Raw genomic sequence first — 6470 nt, 5'->3', positions numbered from 1 at the left:
TGCAATGCATTCTGGGTAAAATAAGACACTTTTCAAAACAAAAAACATGGCGGATCGAGTAAGCGCATTCATCCGCTCAGTGCAGTTTACCCCAGCGGAAAATATATGTTTGTTGGAGGAGTATAACAGTTACAAGGACATTTTACTTGGGAAATTTAGCGGAGAATGTAGTAACAAGAAGAAATGTTTAATTTGGAAAGGGCCATTTTCCCTTTGCTTTTGGCTGTTTGTAACGTAACTGATTGTTACTGTTGGTTGCCAAGGTAACAGAGTCTTAGACCTAAGTTAGCCTGGGGGGGAAGGCGTCTAATTTTTTTGGTCTAAATTAAGTCAGTCTTTATTTTTGTGAAACAGTCTAACTTGGATTAGACTAGTCTATGAGCAAATTTTAGACTTGTCTAACACTATAGACCGGTCTAAAATAGCTTTGTGAAACCGGCCCCAAATGTGGCCACTCTCTCATTCTTCATGCTGGCCAAGAAAGCTAGGTCTTCTGGATTATCAATCAGCTTTTCAACATTTGGAGGCCACAGCGGAAATGTGGCATCAAGTCTGCACTCCATTTTCTCCAATTGTTTCGCTGTAGTCTCACTGGAGCGATTGGCCTGGGCGATTTTCCGCAGCTTGTTGTTAGCATTGACTAAGTCTACCACCAACTACAATGCTACTCTCAATAAACATGAGTCATCTATACTGTGAATATGACATTGTCCACTCTAGAATACTGTTGATGTTAAGCTTAATAGCTTAGCTAACATAGATAGCTAACTGTGGTTAGCAAACTGTTGCTAGCTAACGTACCTATAAATATGACTTAAATGACTTATGATAAATAAGTATACAAAGATACAATTCCAGATATGATAGTAATATGTAATAATACATACCAAACACAGAAAGATCACCTCAAACAGAAAGATCACCTCAGATTTCTTGAGCTGTAGTATTGTTTACCTCAGATCTCAATGGCGACCATTGAGCACTGTTAACCACTTTATCCAACAAAAACAGATGTACGGTGGCACCCCTAAATCATCATGTACTGGAAAAATATTTTGCATTTGTTGTTTCTACATATATTGGAACACTTTTAGCACCCAGCCATATCAAAATTCAAGAATTGTGTTTTTTGATGCACCCTAATGGGGATCTAATAGTTCAAATTTGACCTGTGGTGTCTTGCTTTAAAAGGAAGAAAGGGGGAACTGAATCCACTCTTTGGTGCCAAAACAGTAGTTATCTCAGTCTCATGGGATTACGCAAATCAAGAGCTTTTGGATTACAAATGCTATTAGGCTACTTTAAATTTAGATTTTAGTAAATCTGATTTGGGACTTTCCTTCCATGCCAAAACATTGACTAACTATCCATAATGCAAGACAGCACTCCATTCCTTACATCTGCCTTGGTCTCCAGGATTCCTCTGGCTCTCCCGGTAATTAGTGAAGGTGAAGTGATGAGGGGGGCATGAGACACGGAAGGCAGGGGGGAGAAGAGGAGGAGGATGGGGAAGCTGAGAAATGTCACTTGCCGTTCTTTGTGGGTGCCAGAGATAGGAGGCTTACCGGCCGCTCCAGGCAGCGCTGCTCCCGATGGCCTTGCAGCAATGTGCTGCGATTGCACTGTGCCATTGACTCCTCCTTAATCGCTTTTTCTGGATCTGCCATGTCTGCTTATACAGCAGCCTGCGTGACTCCCGTCAGTGAAACCGAGAGATCAATACAATGTGTGAGATGGCTATTACTGAGCATTATTGCATCCTGGCAGCTAGCAATTCTTTGTTTCCTTGGTGTATGAGAGATGAACACTGTGTCTTTTTCTTTTTAAAGTCCCCCTGCATATAGTCAATAATTGTACCCCTTAAAACTCCTCTTTGATCACCAAAATCATATATTTAAATGTTATTTCCTGTGAAAAAAATTCTTCATGCCTTAAAATAGCTTCACTGTAACACTACACCCTTGCTTCATGAATATGCTAATTAGCCCCACCTCCACTCGCTCAAACCAGCTCAGAGATCCACTCGCTCGGTCAACTTGCTGTAGTAAACGCTGCACAATGGTATCGCTCTTTACAACGCCAGATACATACCGGTAATTAATATAATTAACCTTTTGCTTGACTACATTTTCAAACAGCTAATAATGTGTTGCTAATGTTACACAAACTATGTTCCCGCAGCCGTTCCCCATCTCAGTCTGCCTTCTAACAATCAGCATTCTTAGACACTTCAAACTACTCAGAACGTCAGTGGAGAAAGGCATAGTTCATCATAACATCATATTAAACATCATCTCTCTTCTCTTGATATTCCCCTGCTTCAGAGAATAGTTAATGATATGCTAAAGCCCGCCCGTATGTTGATGTGATTGGTTACAAGGTAGTTTGTGATGTAAGAAACACCAGCGATTTCCAACCATGTCTTTGGTTCACTGCAGTTTTAAGGAGAAAATACTTCGCAATGGTAGCCTGGGAAAACCATGACAACTTCCGGCAAATTTAGATTTGCTCTGAAAGTTAGTCTGGCTTTACATGATGACGACAGCGCTGGGATTTTGTAGCCTACATTACAAAGATGGATGCCGCCGCCGAACATCACTCGTTCGAATCAGCTATCGCGTCTGTTTTAAGCGATTTGAACGTTTCCTTTTTGTTAAAAACCGAGCAAAGAACAACACTCGGAGATGTTTCTCCGCCGCTCTGCATACATCATCTCCTTCATCGCTCTGATTGGGTTTAGGTCTTTCCGCGACGTCCGTTGGTGACGCCCCTCTGGAAATGATTTGTCTATGACGCTTTGCCAGACCATAACTCAGTTACAACTGAGAATGGTCTGGTTTTAACCAGGCTACCGCAATGGTGCTGACTTATGAATTTGCACATGGTTTGTCTTAAAGCATATTGAAAGACCACATAGACATATACACAACATAAAAAACTTGATTTTCACCACAGGGGGTCTTTAAATCCTATTGTTATTGAGGAATGACATTGAGGACTGATTGACAATTTTCTACTTTTATTCTGACCCTCTGTCTGAAATAATCAGTTTTTAAGGGTCAGCTCCTTCAAGGCTTGTCAGTAAACGATCACTGTTATGATTGGCTAATGTCATTTGCATAAGAAACAATATCAACACCCACTGGCTACTGCATGTGAGTAAGTGTTTTGAAAATATTATCCATATAAAACTGTAATTTACAGACAAAGCATTATGAAATCATTTACAGACAAAGCATTATGAAACCATTTACAATACAGTTGGCTACTTCATCTTTAAACCAAAGTTTCTTTGCTAACTCTCCATTACACTGTGCCTCGTTTACAAAACAAAATGCTCTGAACAAACATATAGCCTAATCCTTCAACGTGATCCGGGACGCCACTAAAATAAACCATCCTCTTGTTTCTGACGTATCCTTCTCGAGTCTGTACAGAGACACAAACGAGCTGTTTAAACTGGACGTGTCAAAGCGAACGTTCTTTCACTCTTTCATTTGAACTGTTGTCGACAAACTCAAGTATTGAATGTGGAAAAAAGTGGAGTATGTCAGAAACTAAACACACATCTGTATACAGCATCTAGTGCAGACAGCGTCAGTGATTATAATGGGTAAAAAAAAAAAAACTATTTCAGTCTTTCTGATGTCGTGACCCATCACCTGCTGCCACCAACCATCGGTGGTTCATACGGGCCTTTAACACAACACTCTGTGCATATCTGAGAGTGTCTGCGGAGGCGATTAGGAAAGGTTCTTGCATGGAGCTCCTCGCATGGCAACAAGGCGGCTTAACTACCGGTTGCTAAGGACCAAATCAGAGGCGAGCCCCCTGAAGAGATTCTGTGCAAAAAGAAGGAATTCCCCCCATGGCAGCGCTATAAAATGCCACTGCTTGGTTACCATGGTGACTACATGGTGTCAATAAAGGAGAGAACGGGGCCACATGTGTCTGTTAAGGGTGGCAGATTGTCAGATCCGAGATGTAGGCCTATCCTGTTGTGGAGGAGAATGCTGTGAAACAGATCGAGTCTGGATTAACCCACAGTATTTACAGACAGCACAGTAGCTGGCAGTCTCGATGTGACAAATGGTGCAGTTTTCCCCCTAACTGACTTAATTCGTTTTTAATTAGCGACAAATGTGGAATAGAGCCGATGGGAGAAAACCCTTTTTTAATGTATAATCAATATACTTTAAGATAATATAAAAGAATGGTACATAGAGCTGGATGATTCTGGATAAATTCAAACAGATCTCAAACAGATATGACGATTCTCCCATGATTCTGAACAGACAACGAAACAAAATAACGTGTACTTTACTAGAGGTTCTGAAAACATGTTAAATTAATCTGAATTATTTTTAAAAAGTTTGACCGAATGATTCAATGACTCACTCATAACAACTTCACTTATTTCATTACTGGATGAATCAGCGTTTTTGAACGAATCTCTTGAATGAATGAGTGATGACAACTACATTTTTTAACAGTCACTAGTAACGACGCAATCAAAACAATCAATATTTGAAGCGGCAAGTTACTTTTAAAAGGTGATAAAGGTTTACTTTTGTGATAATATTAATATTTGTAACACAGAAAAAATGATAATGTGTGGTTGCAAAGACTGTTTGTGATCTGTATATTTATATGGCATCGCTGTCGAAGAGTAGCTGGTGAAGTGGATTTACTTATTGTAGAGTTAATGAAAGTTATCATGAGCATTGTAATGTTTAAAGTGAATGTCATAACATATGTCAGTAGACCTGGAAGATTTTAAAAGAGTTCATTTAAAACTTACCTTCATACTGTGGAAATACAACCGTAATACAGAAGTGCGGCGCTGAAAAGGGGCGGGGCTAAATACGTACATGACAACTGCTTTATCTGGGTCAGTGTCAGTGCGAACACAGATTTTAATGTTCCGGTGTGATTCTGTCAAAGGATTAATTAGACACAGACGAATCGTTGTCATTTAGGAATTAAATCATGTGGGTCTTTGAATCGAGATAGCGATCTTTTAACGATTAATCGTGCAGCTCCATTACATAGCTGTTCAATATATTACTAGAAAAAAAGTACTATCATCATTCATCTTACGTAGGTTACCATCTCACACCTCACACCACACTGCCCATTCAGAAAGAATATAGACAAACCCTGTGTAACTGCATCAGGGTTATTATTTTGAACTGTATAATTATTAACATGTCAGCCATGTCAATGGCTGTATCTCAATATACTATGTGTAGGCTACGCACTTAAAGTATGTACTTTGCTGGTGAAGGTATATACTTATAAGTGAGTAGTAAGTTTAGTACGAGTATTATTAGGACATTCTGCAACATCAGAAAATTGTGCCGCCTTCATGTGCTATCAGAAATTCTTCCCACTTCTGAAGTCGTGAATACGAGCTTGTCACATTCAAGGGCTTTGTTGACGGAACGAACAGGAACCATGTAGGATACCAGGTTTATTCTTGCCTATTAATTGGGAAAATCTTATTAAAGCCAAAATGATATTTAGCGTCCCATTCATTGACAACCATAATAAACATTCACCACATTAAATACACGCTATTTTCACTGTGTAGAATACACAATACGCTTCAAATGATTATTCATATACAGTCAAACCAAACATTATTCAGACACCAGATATCATTTTTTATATATTTTTTAGTGGGTGCAGTACACTAGCCTAGTTCATTTATGTAAGTGAGAATAGCAAAATAAAGTAAACTGTGACATATTATACACAAAAATTCTTATACATATATACAGTGGACTACCAGTAAAATTTCTAAAAATTTGGGACCAAAAATTATTCAGACACTGTGTTTTTTCTTTGATTGCTAATGCGACCTTTTTTACACCACAGACTGAACAAAATTAAGCATTGCTTGGTAATTGGTTGACCTAAATTGGTATTATCTAATTGTGTACTATAATTTAACAGCTGACAGCTGACCGCTATTCAACCTAATTCATTTGTGAGACAGTCTAACAGAAGGATGGCCAAAACCAGTGAAATATCAACTGATTTGATAACTCTGAGTTCTTGTCATATTTTATTACCATTTTCGAAATTATAGCGAATAAATTGTGATAATGTGAGAAATGTTGAAGGTGTCTGAATAAATTTAGGTTTGACTGTGTGTAAATATGCCATACTTTAACGAAAAGACAAGGCGTAGATGTAGCTGTTGTGAAAAACACTAATAAAGAATACCAGTCACAGCAGCAATCGGTCTTCCCTTCACCATACCATGTTTAAAGTTTGTGGCCCACCCATCTCGGGAACTTGGGTATCAAAATTATCCCCGAACTTCCCAGTGGTAAATACAGCCTGAGAGTGCATTCATGTCCACTTTTTAAACTCGTATTCCGATATTCACTCGTACAGCACGTGAAGGCAGCATAAATACAATAAACACCAATTACAAATATTGTTTTGTTTGCATGCATTAG

This window comes from Rhinichthys klamathensis, unplaced genomic scaffold, assembly GCF_029890125.1.
Source record: "Rhinichthys klamathensis goyatoka isolate OS25496 unplaced genomic scaffold, OSU_Roscu_1.1 h1tg000401l_1, whole genome shotgun sequence".
Classification (NCBI taxonomy): domain Eukaryota; kingdom Metazoa; phylum Chordata; class Actinopteri; order Cypriniformes; family Leuciscidae; genus Rhinichthys; species Rhinichthys klamathensis.
Note: the sequence above shows the minus strand (reverse complement) of the source record.